This window comes from Pelophylax lessonae, assembly GCF_965119305.1.
Source record: "Pelophylax lessonae genome assembly, chromosome: 3".
Classification (NCBI taxonomy): domain Eukaryota; kingdom Metazoa; phylum Chordata; class Amphibia; order Anura; family Ranidae; genus Pelophylax; species Pelophylax lessonae.
The window spans coordinates 19,831,460-19,852,535 of NC_138770.1; the positions used below are offsets into that span (position 1 = coordinate 19,831,460).

Sequence of the window (21,076 nt, forward strand, 5' to 3'; positions counted from 1 at the left end):
GCAATGTGATGGTCATATGATCTCCAGACTTCACAGGAGGAAAACTCTAAATATGAACACAAAGACTAAAATTAAATGACATTCCCAGAATCCTCCTCACCTCTCCGGTCAGGTTTGTGTTTTATTAACCGCTTGCCGACCACCGCACGACTATTTAATGCGGCGGTCAGCCCCCTACAGGCAAAACGATGTAGGGCTACGTCGCTCACCTACAAGCCTCTAGGGGGCGAGCGCGTGCTGCCGGAGGCGCGCTCCCACCCCGCTCGCTCACTGTCATCCCCGCGTGAGTGACCGACGGCTCAGATGTCTGCCGGCCACCCGCGATCTCCCGCTGCAGAGGGAGAAAGGCAGGCGGCTAATGTAAACAAAGCCGTCTGTCATTCTCCCTGATCTAACTGCAGAGATAATACGATCCTGCTATGTAGGATCGTATGTTTCTGTGGTTACATCACAAGCCACGCCCCCCCACAGTTAGAATCACGCCCCTAGGGATACATTTAACCCACTGATCACCAATAAAGTTAACCCTTTCCTGCCAGTGTCATTTTTACAGTAACAGTGCATATGTATAGCACTGATTACTGTAGTAATGTCACTGGTACCCCCAAAAGGTCAAGGGTCCAATCTGTCCGCCGCAATGTCGCAGTCCCGCAAAAAAAAAAAAAAAAAAATCGCAGATCGCCACCATTACTAGTAAAAAAAAAAAATAAATAAAAATGACATAAATTTTTCCCGTAGTTAGTAGACGCAATAACTTTTGCGCAAACCAATCAAAATACGCTTATTGCGATTTTTTTTTTTACCATACATATGTAGCAGAAAACAAATTGGCCTAAAATGTTAAAAAAATTTTGATTTTTACATTTTTTTGGGGGGAATTTCATATAAAATTGTGAAAAATATTGTCATTTTTTTCAAAATTGTCGCTCTTTTTTTGTTTATAGCGCAAAAAATAAAAATCGCACAGGTGATCAAATACCACCAAAAGAAAGCTCTGTTAGTGGGAAAAAAAGGACGTCAAGTTCATTTGGGTACAGCGCCGCACGACCGCGCAATTGTCTGTTAAAATCACGCAGTGCCGAATCGCAAAATAGGGCCTGGTCTTTAGCAGCCAAATCCTCCGGGGCTTAAGTGGTTAATAGAGATAAGAGTGATGTCATGTGACCTCCCAGAATCCTCCTCACCTCTCCAGTCAGGTCTGTGTTTTTTTAACCACTTGCCGACCGCCGCCGCACTGGGGCATGCTCCCGCGCGACCCCGGCCCCTCTGATGATCTAATTGGGTTCAGAACCGATCAGTCATCAGGTCCAGGCCAATTATTTTTGGCCTGAACCTGTTGATCGGTCCTGCCCAATCAGATACTGGACTCACCATGCCTCTCAGCAAATAGCTTGGAGTTAGGGCTGGGCGATAAATCGATTTAATCGATTTATCGATTTTTTGGTGTGAAACGATTTTTTTTTTCCAAACTCGAGTTTTCACTCCCCAGTAACGGACCACCGCCGCGCCTGGATGTGACGTCAGCTGCGGGCGGTGCGTCTGTACAGGGGCTGCAGCGCACTGTGATAGGAGGTTGTTTGTGTGACGGAGGTCCTGTTGTGGGCATGCGCAGTGTGCAGGATCTGTGTGGGGGAGATTGGACGCGGTAAAACTTTGAGTGCAGAGGCGTCTGTTGCTGGAAGCGGAGAATGACATGTGTGTGTGAGGGGAGGAGGCCGAGAAAGTCCCGGGCTGGTGTAACCTGCGTCCTCAGTACTGGGCCTTCCACCTGGACGTATAGTGGTGAGTTCCGCCTGTTCCTCCGGACAGCATCCGGCCAGCCTGCTCCTCTCCTCCCAGATGTACAGGAGAGGCAAAGTCCTCCCTCTGCAGATCACTGCGGGTCTTCCTCTGCCACATGAATTCTTCCCTGCTGCAAATCATACGATCAGATTGCATGGTCAGCTCACACACCTTACTATCTGATTGTATGATCTCTGTTATAAGTATGTAGTGCCAGGGCAGGCCTGCTTGTATGGAGGTGGGTGAGATGGAGTAGGTAGGTCCTTCTATTACATACAGTAGATAAGATCTCAAGCTGATGGTGTGAACAGGTTGTAATGTGTGGGGTGAGCCTACAGGAGATCGTACAATAAGATTGTATAGACTCTGTACAGTCTCCTGTAGGGTCACCCAATGCGTACAGGCAACCTCAGATCTACCGAGTCTCCGTAGGGTCACCCCACCTGTCACAATCTGATTGTACAATCAAATTTCAGATCTACTGAATCTGTATAATATATGAGGACCTGGCCTATCCATCGCTATACAGTCAGGCAGGTCCTTGTGCCTGGTGTTGGATGATCTAAGAGTGATTGTACAATCAGATTGTATAGACTGTATCTGCTATACACAGTACAATCTCCTTTGTATCTCCCTTCAGCTGTGTAGTGGGTGTGACGGATTGGATGCAGACTGAATGAATTGTTCAGGTTTGCTCTGATATAACACTCAGTCTTGTTTACAGGGGGGGTGCAGTAAAATCACGTTGTTAAGCCAGGTTTGTACCGCTCCCCTTTTAGCTGCAGTCGCTGGGGAGGGGTGTACATATGCTGCAGATGCAGTGTTTTGCGGTCACACCAGGAATTACCTACTGTCGTGTTTGACCTTTGCTGCTGCCAGGAATTCGCGACCCATTCATGTCCAATGCAGTGTGCGCGGGACACAGGAGTGTGACATTTAGGGGATAAAAAAAAGGCATCCTATCGCCTCACTGCCTATTCAACACTTCTGAAAAGTACAGATCACTTTTCAGAGGAGTCCTTGCCTCTAGCTAGTGTAAAGAAGCCCTTATGGTGGCCATACAAGGGCTTCATAAATCATCAGTTTCTTCTCCCTTCTGATTGGAATAATCAGTCCAGTCTCTCCAGCAGGACAGTCACTAAGAACTGTATTCTGCTCTCTCCACAAAGTCGGTCTACAGACTCTATACTGCTCTCTCCAATAGAATTCTATACTGCTCTCTCCAGCAAGACCGTCAAACATTCTACATTGCTTAGGACAGTCAACAAGCACTCTATTTACTACTCACCCAATAGAACTCTACTATGCTTTCTTCAGCAAGACAGTCTACAAGCACTTTATAAAGTTGCACTTTTGACACTATATCTGATGTCTGCAGTCATTTTTTAAGTGCATTGAAAAAAAAAAATCGAAAATCGAATCGAAACTCGAATTTTTCTTTAAAAATCGAAGATTTTTTTTTTAGGCAAAATCGCCCAGCCCTACTTGGAGTGTCTACTTTGCAAAATGGGGTCATTTGGGGGGGTTTTGTGCTATCTTGAAAACTGTGACAGGTAGTGCGGAGGTGAAATGCACAATTTACGCCATTAGAAAACCTGGTTTTCGGGGTCCCGTACACAGCTATGCTCCCAAAAAGTCTCACACATGTGGTATCCCTGTATTCCTGTAGGGGAAGCAGCAGAATGTATTTTGGGGTGTCATGACATACCCATGGTATGTGTGAGCAATTTATCTATTAGTGACAACTTTGTGTTAAAAAAAAAAAAAAAAAAAAAAAATGTAATTTTCCCGAAACTTGTGGCAAAATATAAAATATTCCATGGACTCGCCATGCCTCTCAGCAAATATCTTGGGGTGTCTACTTTCCAAAAAATGTGCCATCTTGAAATTTCAGGGCCTCCGAAACTGTGATGGGTAGTGAGGAGGAAAATCAAAAATTGACACCATTAGAAAACCTGAAGATGGTGATTGGTTTTCGGGGTCCCGTACACAGCTAGGCTCCCAAAAAGTCTCACACATGGGGTATTCCCATACTCAGGAGAAGCAGTAGAATGTATTTTGGGGTGTCATTCCACATATACCCATGGCATGTGTGAGAAAATCTTTTAGTGACAAGTTTGTGTTAAAAAAATAAAAAATAAAATTTAATTTTCCCAAAACTTGTGGCAAAATATAAAATATTCAATGGACTCACCATGCCTCTCAGCAAACAGCTTGGGGTTTCTACTTTACTAAAATGGGGTCATTTGGGGGGGGGGTTGTGGTATCTTGACATTTCAGGGCCTCCTAAACAGTGATAGGTAGTGAGAAAATGCAATGAAAAATGTACGCCCTTTGAAATTCTGATGGTGGGGATTGGTTTTCGGGGTCCCGTACACAGTTGGCTCCCAAAAAGTCTCATATATGTGGTATCCCTGTACTCAGGAGAAGCAGCAGAATATTATTTGGGGTATAATTACACATATACCCATGGCATGCATGCGCAATATATCATTTTAATGACAACTTTGTGTAAAAAGCAAAACATTTTTTTTTGTCATTTTTCAAACACCTGTGACAAAACAATTAAATATTCAATGAGCTCAACATGCATCTTAGGACATTCCTTAGGATATCTACTTTCCAAAAAGTGGTAATTTGGGGGGTTTTTTACTGCCCTGACATTTTAGCACTTCATGAAATGAGATAGGCAGTCAGAAATTAAAGCTGCGTAAATTTCAGTATTTACACTTGAGTATTTTGGATATTTTTTAAAAGACAAAGTTGAAAATGTAATTTTTTCTCAAAATTATCGCTCTTTTTTTATTAATATCGCAAAAAATAAAAAGCGCAGAGGTGATCAAATACCTCCAAAAGAAAGCTCTTTTTGTGGGAAAAAAGGTCGTAAATTTTGTTTGGGTACAGCATTGCATGACCGCGCAATTGTCAGTTAAAGTCACGCAGTGCCAAGTTGAAAAAAGGGGCCTGGTCTTTGAGCAGCCAAGTCCTCTCGGGCTTAAGTGGTTAATAGAGATGAGTGATGTCATTTGACCTCCCAGAATCCTCCTCACCTCTCCGGTCAGGTCTGTGTTTTATTAATAGAGATAAGAGTGATGTCATGTGACCTCCCAGAATCCTCACCTCTCTGGTCAGGTCTGTGTTTTATTAATAGAGATAAGAGTGATGTCATGTGACCTCCCAGAATCCTCCTCACCTCTCCGGTCAGGTCTGTGTTTTATTAATAGAGATAAGAGTGATGTCATGTGACCTCCCAGAATCCTCCTCAGCCCTCGGGTCAGGTCTGTGTTTTATTAATAGAGATAAGAGTGATGTCATGTGACCTCCCAGATTCCTCCTCCCCTCTCTGGTCAGGTCTGTGTATTATTAATAGAGATAAGAGTGATGTCATGTGACCTCCCAGAATCCTCCTCACCCCTCCGGTCAGGTCTGTGTTTTATTCATAGAGATAACAGTGATGTCATGTGACCTCCCAGAATCCTCCTCACCTCTCCGGTCAGGTCTGTGTTTTATTAATAGAGATAAGAGTGATGTCATGTGACCTCCCAGAATCCTCACCTCTCTGGTCAGGTCTGTGTTTTATTAATAGAGATAAGAGTGATGTCATGTGACCTCCCAGAATCCTCCTCACCTCTCCGGTCAGGTCTGTGTTTTATTAATAGAGATAAGAGTGATGTCATGTGACCTCCCAGAATCCTCCTCAGCCCTCGGGTCAGGTCTGTGTTTTATTAATAGAGATAAGAGTGATGTCATGTGACCTCCCAGATTCCTCCTCCCCTCTCTGGTCAGGTCTGTGTATTATTAATAGAGATAAGAGTGATGTCATGTGACCTCCCAGAATCCTCCTCACCCCTCCGGTCAGGTCTGTGTTTTATTCATAGAGATAACAGTGATGTCATGTGACCTCCCAGAATCCTCCTCACCTCTCCGGTCAGGTCTGTGTTTTATTAATAGAGATAAGAGGGATGTCATGTGACCTCCCAGAATCCTCCTCACCTCTCCAGTCAGGTCTGTGTTTTATTAATAGAGATAAGAGGGATGTCATGTGACCTCCCAGAATCCTCCTCACCTCTCCGGTCAGGTATACATTTTGTCAAATCCTTGTTTCAGACTGAGGTAAACTTTACCCACAAAGACCCCCCCTGGTCCAAAGGTTCAAAGCTTGTCATAAGCAATTCTGGCGTCCTTTCATATAACACAAGACATAAAGTCCCACCTTGCTAGTAAGGGTCCATCCACATCCTCAGAGCATCAGAATAGAAAAAGAGCCAGTTGGAGGGACATTGGGAGGCGGAGCTGTGAGGTCAGTGTGATGTCATAGGATTCTCTGACTCTGATTGGAGGGACATTGGGAGGAGGAGCTGTGTGAGGGGGGGGGGCTCTCTTTGAGGTTTCTGGGCATGGAATCGTTTCTCCCGGATGCGTCCCACCTCTCCTAAACTGAAAGATGAACTTTTTCTGTGGGCTTTGCCAGGACACATCATATTCCTGTGATCTCTGTGTACTCCGGAGACTTTACTGATGACATTTTATGATAAATATCTGAGACTGGGAGCATTATGGAAAAACTAGATTCAAAACCCCCCTCCCCCCCCCCCACAGCACTGTCCCCTTGACCCCCACATCATTGCCCCTTTCACATACTCCCCACAACATTGTCCTCCTCCACACCCCAACCAGCTCTGCCTCCCTCTCATCCCCCCCAGCTCTGCCTCCCTCACATTCCCCCCCAGCTCTGCCTCCCTCACATCCCCCCCACAGCACTGCCCCCTTCAAATCCCCCTAGCTCTGCCCCCTTCACATCCCCCCGCTCTGCCTGCTTCACATCCCCCCACAGCTCTGACCCCTTCACATCCCCCACACAGCTCTATCCGCTTCACATCCCCCCCCAGCTCTGCCCCCTTCACTTCCCCCCCAGCTCTGCCCCCTTCACATACCCCCCAGCTTTGCCTCCTTCACATCCCCCCCCCAGCTCTGCCTCCCTCACATTCCCCCCACAGCACTACCCCCTTCATATTCCCCCAGCTCTGCCCCCTTCACATCCCCCCCAGCTCTGCCTGCTTCACATCCCCCCCAGCTCTGCCCCCATCACATCCCCCCACAGCTCTGACCCCTTCACATCCCCCCCACAGCTCTACCCGCTTCACATCCCCCCAGCTCTGCCCCCTTCACATCCCCCCCAGCTCTGCCCCCTTCACATCCCCCCCAGCTCTGCCTCCTTCACACCCCCCCCAGCTCTGCCTCCTTCACACCCCCCCAGCTCTGCCTCCTTCACACCCCCCCCCCCAGCTCTGCCTCCTTCACACCCCCCCCCAGCTCTGCCTCCTTCACATCCCCCCCCAGCTCTGCCTCCTTCACATCTCCCCCAGCACTGCCCCCTTTACATCCCCCCCACAGCACTGCCCCCTTCACATCCCCCCCCCACAGCACTGCCCCTTTCACATCCCCCACACAGCTCTACCCGCTTCACACCCCCCCCAGCTCTGCCTCCTTCACATCTCCCCCAGCTCTGCCTCCTTCACACCTCCCCCAGCACTGCCCCCTTTACATCCCTCCCGCAGCACTGCCCCCTTTACATCCCTCCCGCAGCACTGCCCCCTTCACATCCCCCCCACAGCTCTGCCCCCTTCACATCCCCCCCACAGCTCTGCCCCCTTCACATCCCCTACACAGCTCTACCTGCTTCACATCTCCCCCAGCTCTGCCCCTTCACATCCCCCAGCTCTGCTCCCTTCACACCCCCCCAGCTCTGCCTCCTTCACATCTCCCCCAGCACTGCCACCTTTACATCCCTCCCACAGCACTGCCCCCTTCACATCCCCCCCCCCACAGCACTGCCCCTTTCACATACTCCCCACATCATTGTCCCCCTTCACATTCCCCCCAACAGCACTGCCCCTTTCACATACTGCCCACAACATTGTCCCTCTTCATATTCCCCCCCCCACAGCACTGCCCCTTTCACATACTCCCCACATCATTGTCCCCCTTCACATTCCCCCCAACAGCACTGCCCCTTTCACATACTGCCCACAACATTGTCCCTCTTCATATTCCCCCCCCCCCACAGCACTGCCCCTTTCACATACTCCCCACATCATTGTCCCTCTTCACACCCCCCCCCCCCCACAGCACTGCCCCTTTCACATACTCCCCACAACATTGTCCCTCTTCATATCCCCCCCCCCCACAGCACTGCCCCTTTCACATACTCCCCACATCATTGTCCCTCTTCACATCCCCCCCACAGCACTGCCCCCTTTATATGACCCTGCTCCCCATCCTTCACAAGTTCACAGCCATGTCCTTTCCTCCCTGTACTTCATACCTTACACAAAGCAAGGAGAAGGCAGGGGGACAATCCTGGACTGAAGGCACAGCAGCACTGGATGGGGGTGCGGGAGCTGCCAGGTTAGCCTTTCACATTAGCAAGCTGGTGATTGGTTGCTAGGACCGCCTCCTAGCAGCCAATCACCTCCTGGTTAATGTGAAAAGTTCATTCAGGCAGCTGCCTCAGCGCTGGTCCTGCCCCTTGTCCAGAATTGTCCCGCCCGTCTTATGAGATCAAGGTTGCCTGATCTCTGCGGTTTCCGACCTTCCGGAAATAGCAGGTAGCGGTGGCCATCTTGGATGAGGCCAAACGCCGCGGAACCCCAATATTGTTCTCGTGGAACCTATTGGGAAACGCTGGTTTAGACTGATGAGGTGGGAAGGCGATTGGTGGGAAAGGTGACACATCTCCAAAAGGAAGAGGATGTTCCGGCCCTGTAAGTGGGGGAAATGTTCTGACCCTGAAGAGGTTAATCTAGGTATCCACACTATATATGTGTGTATCATCATCTGCTGGAGATAAAAGAGGTCACAGTGACTATGGAGGAAGAGGAGGGACATGATGGGGGGTTACTGGGTGTAAATAGAAAATACGATCTTATTACCTCTTCTGCTGCCTCTTCCAGCAACGTCTCCTCTGTACTTTGTACCTCAGGAACTTCCTGTGTGTAGCCGACATCACTTCCTGTCTTCCATAGAGACTTCCTGTCTGGGTAGAAGTGAGATCACCACCTTGTGAAGCTCAGAGGAACTGCAGCCCCGAGAAACGTCTCGTAGTGTGAACACTGCCTTGTGCTGTGTGTGTATGTACTGTATATCCTTATAGATGGGTCATCTCCACTCCCACCAAGGGGGCGGGGTCGCCCAATATGTGAAAAATGTATGGACAATTTATAAAATGTCTGTAATAATACTGTATTCTGTATGCACAGTGTAGCAACCAATAGTGCTGCTCATCTGAGTAGGAGGGGGGGGACTACTGATTATTCAAATACCCTGCACCAATGCAGCGGAAGTTGCTCCGCCTCCTTAGCCAATCAGCGCGGCACTGTAACCCGCCCCTTTCCCAGCCCACCTCATTTGACTGAAAACAATTCCTGGTTGGCTCACACAGGACTGTACACAAAGAGCTCCACAGCTGAAGAACATCAGAAACAATGTCCACCACTCACATGGAATGCCGGCTGTGTGTACATCTCCTGTGCTATGTCTGCAGTCTCTGACAGTCTCCTGTAATAAGTCTGCAGTCTCTGACCGTCTCCTGTACCATGTCTGCAGTCTCTGACCATCACTCACATGGAATGCCAGCTGCAGAACCTTCAAGAAGTCTTATCAGTGTGATCACCCGGGGTGCAGTGTACATCTTCTGTACCACATCTGCAGTCTCTGACCGTCTCCTGTACTATGGCTGCAGTCTCTGACCATCTCCTGTACTACGTCTGCAGTCTCTGACCGTTTCCTGTACTATATCTGCAGTCTCTGACTGTCTCCTGTACAACGTTTGCAGTCTCTGACCATCTTCTGTACCACGTCTGCAGTCTCTGACCATCTACTGTAGTATGTCTGCAGTCTCGGACCGTCTCCTGTATCAAGTCTGCAGTCTCGGACCGTCTCCTGTACTATGTCTGCAGTCTCTGACCATCTCGTGTAGTATGTCTGCAGTCTCTGACCATATCCTGTAGTATGTCTGCAGCAGTGTTAATTTCGTCGACTAAAACTGACTAAAACGTTTTCGTCGACTAAATTAACACAATTTTAGTCGACTAAAATACGACTAAAACTAAAACAATTCAGATGACTAAAATACGACTAAAACGAAAATGGCATTTTAGTCTTAAAGAGGAAGTAAACCCTCCTCAGGAAGTTGTACCTATAGGTAAGCCTATGATAAGGCTTACCTATAGGTACTGTAAATATCTCCTAAACTTGCACCGTTTAGGAGATATTTACCTTTAATGGAGCCAGTGACGTCACTGGCGCATGCGCTCTGAAGGAACGGCTGATCGTGCCGTTCCTTCAGAGCCCCGTGCCGTGACCGTCGGCTCCCGCGCGCGTGCGCGGGAGTGACGTCACCGCGGCTCCGGCCAATCAGATGGCCGGATGCCGCGATCCCGGAAGACGGGCGACATGTCATGTCGCCCGTCATAGAGGTGAGTGAGCGGCACGGCGGGGGCTCGTTCTAAGGTAAGTATTTCATAATGAGCTAGTATGCGATGCATACTAGCTCATTATGTCTTTCTCTTGCAGGTTGTAAAAAAAAAAATTTTTTTTAAAACGAGTTTACAACCTCTTTAAGACTAAAATACGACTAAAACTAAAATGGCATTTTAGTCAAAAGACTATAACTAAAACTAAATCGAAATTTGCTGCCAAAATTAACACTGGTGCATGCTCAAAGCTTAATACCATAAATAATAACATATTAGATTTTTCACTCCAGGACCAGCAGTAGTATATAATGAGTTTGGAAATTGTAGAGAAATGCTTAAATAATGCATTACAAATTACAATTGAAGTACACCCATTCGATTATAGATGACTAAAATGAGTTTTAGTCGACTAAAATGTAGGACGTTTTAGTCGACTAAAATGTACTGGAGTTTTAGTCGACTAAATACGATTAAAACTAAAACACTTGCAGAAGACTAAAATGGGACTAAAACTAAAATGTAATTTTAGTCCTAAGACTAAGACTAAAACTAAATTGAAATTTGCTGCGAAAATTAACACTGATCTGCAGTCTCTGACCGTTTCCTGTACTATGTTTGCAGTCTCTGGCCATCTCCTGTAATATGTCTGCAGTCTCTGACCGTCTCCTGTACTATATCTGCAGTCTCTGATCATCTGCAGTCTCTGACCATCTCCTGTAATATGTCTGCAGTCTCTGACCATCTCCTGTAATATGTCTGCAGTCTCTGACCGTCTCCTGTACTATGTCTGCAGTCTCTGATCATCTGCAGTCTCTGACCATCACTCCCATGGAATGCCAGCTGCAGAACCTTCAAGAAGTCTTATCAGTGTAATCACCCTCAGTGCAGTGTCCATCTCCTGTACTATGTCTGCAGTCTCTGACCATCTCCTGTACTATGTCTGCAGTCTCTGACCATCTCCTGTACTATGTCTGCAGTCTCTGACCATCTCCTGTACTATGTCTGCAGTCTCTGACCATCTCCTGTACTATGTCTGCAGTCTCTGACCATCTCCTGTACTATGTCTGGATCTCTGCCCTATATACATAGACTGAGCTCCGTTCTGTGTCTCTGCCCGACGATCAGCGTGTGCCAGAGGACATCCATTTCCCGATACCCGCAGATATCTTCTACCGCCCCCTGCAGGCGGAAATGCAGAATCACGTGTATATACACATGACTCAGCACAGGAGGGCCGCCCTGGAGCAGAATATCGGCTATAGTCCTTAACTGGATAAATGTTTATTCCAGGAGTTAGATATTTCTATACAGAAATCATAGGCGGTGGCTTAGGCAATAGCCAATCACAGGAGAACATTCTACATACGTAGTGAGAAGGAAACTAGCTGATAATACTTTCTCATTTGTTAGAAATCACACGATTTACAGTTCACCAAAACTCCACAGTTTCAGCTAAAATACACCATGTCACCAAAAGTATTGGGACGCCGGCCTTTACACACACATGAACTTTAATAGCATCCCAGTCTTAATCTGTAGGGTTCAATATTGAGTTGGCCCACCCTTTGCAGCTATAACAGTTTCAACTCTTCTGGGAAGGCCGTCCACAAGGTTAAGGAGTGTGTCTATGGGAATGTTTCACCATTCTTCCAGAATTGCAATTATGAGGTCAGGCACTGATGGTGGACGAGAAGGCCTGGCTTGCAGTCTGCGCACTAATTCATCCCAAAGGTTTTCTATCCGGTTGAGGTCAGGACTCTGTTGCAGGCCAGTCAAGTTTCTCCACTCCAAACTCAGTCATCCGTCTCTTTATGGACCTTGCTTTTTGCACTGGTCCAAATCATTTGGTGGAGGCGGGAATTATGGTGTGGGATTGTTTATCGGGGATTGGGCTTGGCCCTTTAGTTCCAGTGAAGGGAACTCTCAAGGCGTCAGCATACCAAGACATTTTGGACAATTTCATGTTCCCAACTTTGTGGGAACAGTTTGGGGATGGTCCCTTCCTGTTCCAACATGACTGACTGCACACCAGTGCACAAAGCAAGGACCATAAAGACATGGAGGAGCGAGTTTGGGGTGGAGGAACTTGACTGACCTGCACAGAGTTCTCAAATTGACGTCCACCTGGATCGACGAATGTCCTGCGCAGCCGTCTTTTGACAATAGGCTCGGCAGGAAGTGGTCAATACATTGACCTTCTTTTCCTCTGCCAGCTTCTACTGGGGGTCACTCTCCAGGGTGCTAGAAAGGACCCAGGTGAGGTGTACTCAGTATCTCTGCCTGGGACAGCGGGAAGCATCAGCTTATTCAGATACTGCTCCATCCGCTGCCAACACTCGCTCAAGGCACTCTAAAGTTCTGAAGTGGCTTTTCCGCAAGCCCAGAATGCGATCAATGGTTTGCCGACCCTGGACATGTGCTTCCCTGGTTTAATGTTCTAGGCCACATCAGAGGGGTCTGTGGGCCACATCAATGAGCTCCATGGGCCAAATCAGAGGGCTCCACAGGCCTTATTAGAGGGCCTCGTGAGCCACATCATAGGGCTTCCTAGGCTAAATCAGAGGGCTCCGTGGGCCACATCAGAGGGCTCCGTAGGCCACATCAGAGGGCTCCGTGGGCCACATCAGAGGGTTCCGTGGGCCACATCAGAGGGCTACGTGGGCCACATCAGAGGGCTCCGTAGGCAGCATTAGAGAGCTCCATGGGCCACAGGTTGAGCACCCCTGGAATTTACAAACTATGGGATATATATCTGAAAATTGATCAATCCTGATGTACTAATGGCCAATTTCCTTTCTTGAGGCCCGAAAATGCCAAGACAATACAAATACCCCCCAGAAAGTAGACAGTTCAGTGCAAGGCTGGGATAAAAGGTGAACAGAAGGGGAGGCTGCCCCGGGCACTGTGGCATCATGTGAGGTAGGGAGGCACTGCAAGGAGATTGATGGAGGGGATTTAAGGGGAGAGGGGGAGTCTGAGGGTGGCTGGGGGTAAGAGTTGCTCTAGGAAAATACATTTGGGGGGAGGGGTATGCTAGGAGTGCTGATCGAGGTGGATTTGTGTTGGGGGGGATGAGGTAAAAGCATTGTGATGGGGTGATGTGGGGGGGTTTGTGCTAGGAGATATACATACTACAGGAGACGGTCAGAGTTTGTAGACATGGTGCAGAAGACAGTCAGAGACTGCAGACATAATACAGGAGACGGTCAGAGGCTGCAGACATAGTATAGAAGACAGTCAGAGACTGCAGACATGATACAGGAGATGGTCAGAGACTGCAGACATGATACAGGAGATGGTCAGAGACTGCAGACATAGTACAGGAGATGGTCAGAGACTGCAGACATGGTACAGGAGATGGTCAGAGACTGCAGACATAGTACAGGAGATGGTCAGAGACTGCAGACATGATACAGGAGATGGTCAGAGACTGCAGACATGGTACAGGAGATGGTCAGAGACTGCAGACATAGTACAGGAGATGGTCAGAGACTGCAGACATAGTACAGGAGATGGTCAGAAGCTGCAGACATAGAACAGGAGATGGTCAGAGACTGCAGACATGATACAGGAGATGGTCAGAGACTGCAGACATGGTACAGGAGATGGTCAGAGACTGCAGACATGATACAGGAGATGGTCAGAGACTGCAGACATGGTACAGGAGACACAAAAGGAAGGAAAAATGGTCATGGGACTTTAGATGAGGTAGGTTGCTTGCTTAAATGACCAGATAAAGTGAAGTCTCAAAAATGTTTATTCATTACATGATTGATAATAGACAGAGATATATAACAAATACGACATCTCATAATCCAGATAGAAATATAGACAAATAATGTAGAGGACTGGCATCAAAAAGGGGTATCTTGCCAGTTGCCATGCATTTACACAATTCATATTATAATAATAGACAATAATAAATGTATATATATATTGTGACAGGAAGTCAGCTAAATCTGGGAATGTAGTCACAGGAAGGAGATACATTTCCACCTGATTGAGAAGTCCATTAATTAATTTAGGGTGTTGGCTACAGAGCTAGCCAGCAGGAAGTTGAAAGGCCTTCACCTGTTCAGAATGAGGGAGTTAAGGCTCTATAATTTGTTCAGAGAAAGTCCTATTGTTTGCTGCCTCCTGTCGCTGTGTGAGCTGGGAAGAGGAGGACAGACATACGTGTACCTCCCCGACGCCGTGTGGGCATGGGAGAAGGACTGCTGCCGCCTGTCGCCGTGTGGGCTGGGAGAGGGGGACAGTCGGATGTGTGCCTCCCGACATGCTGGTGAGCATGGGAGAAGACCCCCTAAAGCGATGTGAAGCTAAGGAGGGTAACCACGAGTGAAGACGTCTCAAAGGTGAGAAGACAAAGTGTTCCATGTGAAGAGTGTGAAGAGTAAAGGGACCTGTTAAATGAACTGTGTTCAATGTGAAGAATCTGAAGAGTAAAGGATCCTGTTATAAATGAACATGTGCTGTGTGAAAGAAAACAAAGGGACATGTTCAATGGACAATGTTTGTGCTGTGTGAAAAGCAAACAAATGGACATTTGAGTGTCTGCTGTAGGATCAGCAGTGTCGGCCCAACAGTAGGTTGGAAAGACTTCTTAGGTAGGTTCCAGCTGTGAGAAGGTAGCCGCCCACAGAGGCAAGGATTTATTTTGTCTTTTATTTTATTTTGGCTGTTTTGATGCTTGCAATTGTGTTAAGTAAATTGCATGAATAAATCAGTCTTGTTTTCAACCTCTAATCGGCTATCTCTCTGTGAAAACGCACCCCCAAAGGGGTCACCCATACGCCTACCACCGAGCTAATCCCTCACATATGGTGGAGGTATGCAGTGGGCATAAGCAGAGATCCCTGCAAGGAAGTGCAAATGTTTGATGAACTTTATCTGGTGCATGAGATTGCACAATCTATGTGTGCAGGAGAGAAGATCCTGACAGAAAAAAAAAAGTGTTTTAAAGAGACAGCGGTCTCAAAATTTTTTGATGAACTTTGTTGTGTCTGGTGCAAGTGACTGCACAAACTGTGTGCGCAGGAAAAGAGATCTTGCAAGAGAGAGAGAAAAACTACATGTGTTAAAGAGACAGTGGTCTGAAAAATTTTTGCTGGACTGTGAAAAATTTGTTTGTGGAGTTATTGAAGATGGGGCGATCCAAACGCCTGAAAAATGCAAAGATAGATGAAATGAGAGACCGGATTCTATGGATGGAGGGGATGTTACCGTCTGAACCAGCCCCATCCAGGCCTAAAGAGAGTCTACTAAAGAGGAAGGTTGTTGTCCCTAGCAACACTGATGAAACCGCTATGGAGACGCAGTGTGCTCAGATGAAAAGTAAACTCAAAATGGAGGAGATGTTGAAACATCTGATTATATCAAATGCAGCTCAACAGCAAGCAAATGCAGCTCAACAGCAGGCAAATGCGGATTTTCAGCAGAGCTTTGCAGCTCAACAAAAGGCTCATCAAGAGAGCATGGCAGGCTGGAAACAGAGACGCCAGCAGCCAATGGAGGCCATCGGTATGGAGGAAACCGAGTATGTGTGCAGGGCTAAGTTGGATGCCTTGCAACGGAAAATGGAAGAAAAGGAACAAGCCTTGGAATTGCTTAAAATGGAGCATAGAAACTTGCAGGAAATAAATGAACTACTCAAGTCTCATGTGTTACAGTGGGAAGAATCCACTGCTCTTCTTTTGGTCGAGTTGCAAAAACGCAGAGAGACTATAATGGAGAAAGATACCATCCTCATGGAAAAGGAAAGTGAAATTCAGACTTTGCAGAAGCAAAGTATGGCTGATATGTTGGAGTTGCGTAATCAGCTGGAAAAAAGTCTTCAGTGTTTGGAAGTTACAAAAATAGACCTGCAGGAGTCGCAGGAACAGAATGTTGCTCTGAAAGCGACATTGTCTCTCAGCGACAAAGAGAAAAGTGAAAGAGAGGCTAAATTACTGAGTACTGTGTATGAGCTCACTACTTTGAGCAATGTGGTAGATGAATGGCGTGCGGACTGTGAAAGTTGGAAAGGGGAAGCCCAACGTGTCCAGCAGCAGTTAAAGGAGAAAGAAGCCTGTGTGGCAGAATTACATTCTTATTCCCAGATGCTAGCCAATGAGGTGAAGGCTCTTATGCAGGGAAAAGGAGATTGTGAACATAAGAGGGAAAAAGTAGAGGCACAGCTTCTGGAATCGCAAGTCAAGGTGTCAGAAGGTGACCGATTGTGTGCTAAGCTGTCAGAGAAGGCAAACCGACTGCAGGTTGAGTTGGACAATGTTACAAATCAGCTTTCTCAAGCAGACAGCAAATCTAGAGAAATTGCGGAAGATTTTTCTATCTTGGAATCGCAGCTGCAAGACACGCAGGAACTCTTACAGGAAGAGAGGTGTCAAAGGCTGAGTTTTAGCACAAAGCTCAAACAAATGGAAGATGAGAAAAATGGCTTCCTGGAACAATTAAAAGAGGAGGCGGAAGCAAAGAAAAACCTATCAGAGCAAGTCGCAACATTGCAAGCTCAGATAGCGGATATGAAAAAACGCATGGAAGAAAGCGTTGGTTCATTACAGTGTGTTGAAGATGTGAAAAAGAAGTTTGATCAGATGCTTGGTGAAGAGAAGACTGTGTCTGCAAAATATGCAGAAGAACGCGACCGTGCAAAAACGGAGGCGCGTGATAACGAGAGCAAAGCCCTGTTCTTGGCTCGCTCTTTGGAGGAAGCTCTAGAGTGTAAGGCTGAACTAGAAAGTGTTAAACAGCTGCGTGCAGAAATGGAAGAATTGGTCAGCTCCAAGGATGATGTTGTGAAAAGAGTTCAGGAGCTAGAAAAGTCTAAGCGAGCCTTAGAACAGCAAGTAGAAGAGATGAAGATTCCGTTGCAGGAACTGGAAGAGGAATTCCAGGCAACAGAGGATCTGTCCCAAAGAGGGGATAGTGTGCCTGATGCAGTTTTTAAAAGGATCAGTGTTTTGGGGTCTGTCCTGAGTGAGCCTCAGAAATGTGATGACACGTGGCTTGAATCACCCCTTTGGAATAAACCGTTCCTTCAAAAACTTCAAGCATTGGAAAATGTATCATTAGAACTTCAGCAAATAAAGGAGTTGTGTAAGAAATGTGATGATTTCTCAGTTCAGGCTGAAAACCTAGTGGAGAAAACTAAAGCGGAGAAAACTAAAGCAAGTGATATAAATCTGGGAGGAAAAAGCAAACGCCACCTAGTGGAGAAAACTAAGGCTGTTGGTGAAAACGTGAAGCAAATGAATTTCAAGTGCCTTTCAGAGAATATTTCCAAAATGGAACTGGTGAAAGACGGGTGGCAGAAGTTTGATCGTGATCTTGAGATGCATTCCATGTGGAATTCAGATAGAGAAAAAGAACTAGGTGACCTTGAGCGGTCAAATAGTTCAGCAGAAAGTGCATTGAAGAAACCTGTAAAAGAATGTGTTGCAGTTCCATGCTTCTTCACTGATGCAGAGAGGAGGTCTATAATGGATACCACCCAGATCGCTGGGTTCAACTGTGTTGTTGCCTTTGACCCCTATGTTGGTGGAAGGAAAGTTGATGATGTTCTGGTTGGCTTCTTCTGTGAAGAGTTTGGCAAGAAATATAAACTCAATATCAAATCAAATAGTAGGCCTTTACTGCGACTCGCTCAGGAGGGCGAAAAGTTTAAGAAGTTGATGAGTGCAAATGCTTCAGATCTGCCTATGAATATGAAATGTTTGGTGAATGATATTGATATCTCTGGGAAAAGGAACAGGGGTCACTTTGAAGAAATGTGTGACAGCCTGTTGTCTCAATTGGAAAATCCTCTGCACAGCATCTTAGAGCAAGCAAAGCTCAAGAAGGAAGATCATTCCCTTTTACAACAAAAAGTCAATGATTGTGTACAGATGTATGGAGAGGCAACTCAAGTCACAGAGGGATGTCAAGAGTCCCTACTTGGAACAAAGCTTAGTGAAGCAAAGGTTCTCAAAGTTTTGTGGAAAACATTTATGGATTGCAGAGAGAGGCGTCTTAAGAATGTTGAAGACATTAAGACTAGCCCAATTGAGTTGCCTATGGATCACGGTCCTCCATGGTGGATTGGACAGACGGTTATGAGGGACAAGCTGTCTGACATTTATGAGAAAGCTGTCAATGAAGATGACAGAAACGAGAAGGAGCAAAATGATGCCAAAAATGCAGTTGAAGAATGTGTATATGAGATGAGAGACAAACTGTGTGGCATTTATGAGAAATCCGTCAATGAAGATGACAAAACAGTTTCATCCGGAAGCTTGAGGATAATAGGAGGCTTATCAGTGAGTCAGCAGTGCCTGACACATGCGTGCCTGGAAATATGTGTCCCAACCCTAGGGTTGAAACAAGAGGGGGGGGTATGTGACAGGAAGTCAGCTAAATCTGGGAATGTAGTCACAGGAAGGAGATACATTTCCACCTGATTGAGAAGTCCATTAATTAATTTAGGGTGTTGGCTACAGAGCTAGCCAGCAGGAAGTTGAAAGGCCTTCACCTGTTCAGAATGAGGGAGTTAAGGCTCTATAATTTGTTCAGAGAAAGTCCTATTGTTTGCTGCCTCCTGTCGCTGTGTGAGCTGGGAAGAGGAGGACAGACATACGTGTACCTCCCCGACGCCGTGTGGGCATGGGAGAAGGACTGCTGCCGCCTGTCGCCGTGTGGGCTGGGAGAGGGGGACAGTCGGATGTGTGCCTCCCGACATGCTGGTGAGCATGGGAGAAGACCCCCTAAAGCGATGTGAAGCTAAGGAGGGTAACCACGAGTGAAGACGTCTCAAAGGTGAGAAGACAAAGTGTTCCATGTGAAGAGTGTGAAGAGTAAAGGGACCTGTTAAATGAACTGTGTTCAATGTGAAGAATCTGAAGAGTAAAGGATCCTGTTATAAATGAACATGTGCTGTGTGAAAGAAAACAAAGGGACATGTTCAATGGACAATGTTTGTGCTGTGTGAAAAGCAAACAAATGGACATTTGAGTGTCTGCTGTAGGATCAGCAGTGTCGGCCCAACAGTAGGTTGGAAAGACTTCTTAGGTAGGTTCCAGCTGTGAGAAGGTAGCCACCCACAGAGGCAAGGATTTATTTTGTCTTTTATTTTATTTTGGCTGTTTTGATGCTTGCAATTGTGTTAAGTAAATTGCATGAATAAATCAGTCTTGTTTTCAACCTCTAATCGGCTATCTCTCTGTGAAAACGCACCCCCAAAGGGGTCACCCATACGCCTACCACCGAGCTAATCCCTCACAATATATATATATAATCTCATGAACAATACATGGTTAGTATCCAGATACATATGTACACATGTCTTCACATCTATATCTCTATGCGTTTCGTGGAATCTCATGAATAATATACAAAAAACAAATGAAGTTGTCCCGGCTGTGCTGCCACTCTCAACAGGTCGTGGTAACCCAAGCAAGTTCTAAAAAAGGAATGGACAGAGGGCGCACCAGCCTAGCGCATTATCTTTAAAACAATTTATTAAAACGTAAAGACATACACATTATACTCACAAAGCAAATGTGAAACACGGGCAAACATGAGCCATAGAAGACCACCAAGGGTCTCCACTGAGCATCCTCTAAAATTGCAAGCCGTGGAAGGATGTGGACCTCCAAAGAACTGCTTTACGCATTTCGGGGTGTTCCCCCTTCATCAGAGCTAATTGGAGGAGTGAGTGGTAGGGCTTTTTGTATTCTAAAAAAGTCACATGATCAAAGGCAAATGCTCCACCCCTGGTGGATGGGTCAAAAACAAAAAATAATGATAATAATAATACTGTGCAAGTAAATAAATGACCATGACATGCAATACACTAATGAACAATAGTAACATTGTAACCTCATAATAGCAAGCAGTACAAACGTACACAATTAACAAGAACAAGACAAAATTTGGCCCCATTTCATTGTGCCATCCAAATGCAGCTACAGGGACAGTATGTGATGTTATAGAATATTTTATAGTGTTCCTCGCTTCCCAATGTGTATTGCATGCTCAATCCCACTCACTGAACTGTGTTCAGGCTCCATGTGAAGGAAGAGCCAGGTCAGAGCATAATACCATTGGGAAAAAAAGGCAAACCATGATGTGAAACACGTGTTCAATTTGTTAGAAAGCATTACTGGGGCGTCACTGTATGTGCTCTCTGTGCACCTCCATTCACATTGTTGTCTTCGGAGTCTTTGAGTGGGTCGCCAGGTTCCGCCATCCTGGATGCTTTCCAGGACCCGAGTCCACTTCCATCACTTCCATTTTTTCGGCGGAGCTGCAGCTTCTGGCAGAAGTGACGTAGAAAAGTCCATCAGGATGTGACCTGCACTCCATGCTGCGCCATCTATCAGGCTCCAGCATGTATTGCATACTAAGCACTTTGACTGAAAAACCTTTAAAACTGTTGTTCTGCTTCGCGTTATTGAACTGTTGTATAACACTAGTCAGACAGCTTAACAATAATTCAGAAGTCAAGAAACGGGAGACATCAGATCTGTGTGTATTCTTTTTTCTGAATAACTACAACATAAGCATAAACAAAACATATGTGTCAGTACATTAAACATTATACAGCAGCCTCACTCCATCAGTGAAGGTACTTACAGACAATTCCATCATTAGTCCAAGAATAGATAAGAGCTCTTCTGCATACTTCCAGGAGTAGTTATGAAATGGAGGAAATACAGTTCCAGATTAAAGGTTACTGCCTCTCCCTCTGAGGGAAACACTACTTCCTGTCAAGCTCTGGCAATAATAACTATAATAACTAACTCTGACCACTAGATGGCAGCAATGTCAAACAACATTGCAGT

At 46.4% G+C, this 21,076-nt stretch overlaps 1 protein-coding gene across 1 annotated transcript in view; it reads left to right on the forward strand.

Annotated features, from left to right (window-relative positions):
- Positions 1-21,076, forward strand: part of LOC309548816 (uncharacterized protein) — a 530,695-nt gene that overhangs the window by 422,681 nt on the left and 86,938 nt on the right. The gene's annotated exons all lie outside the window — the stretch shown is intronic.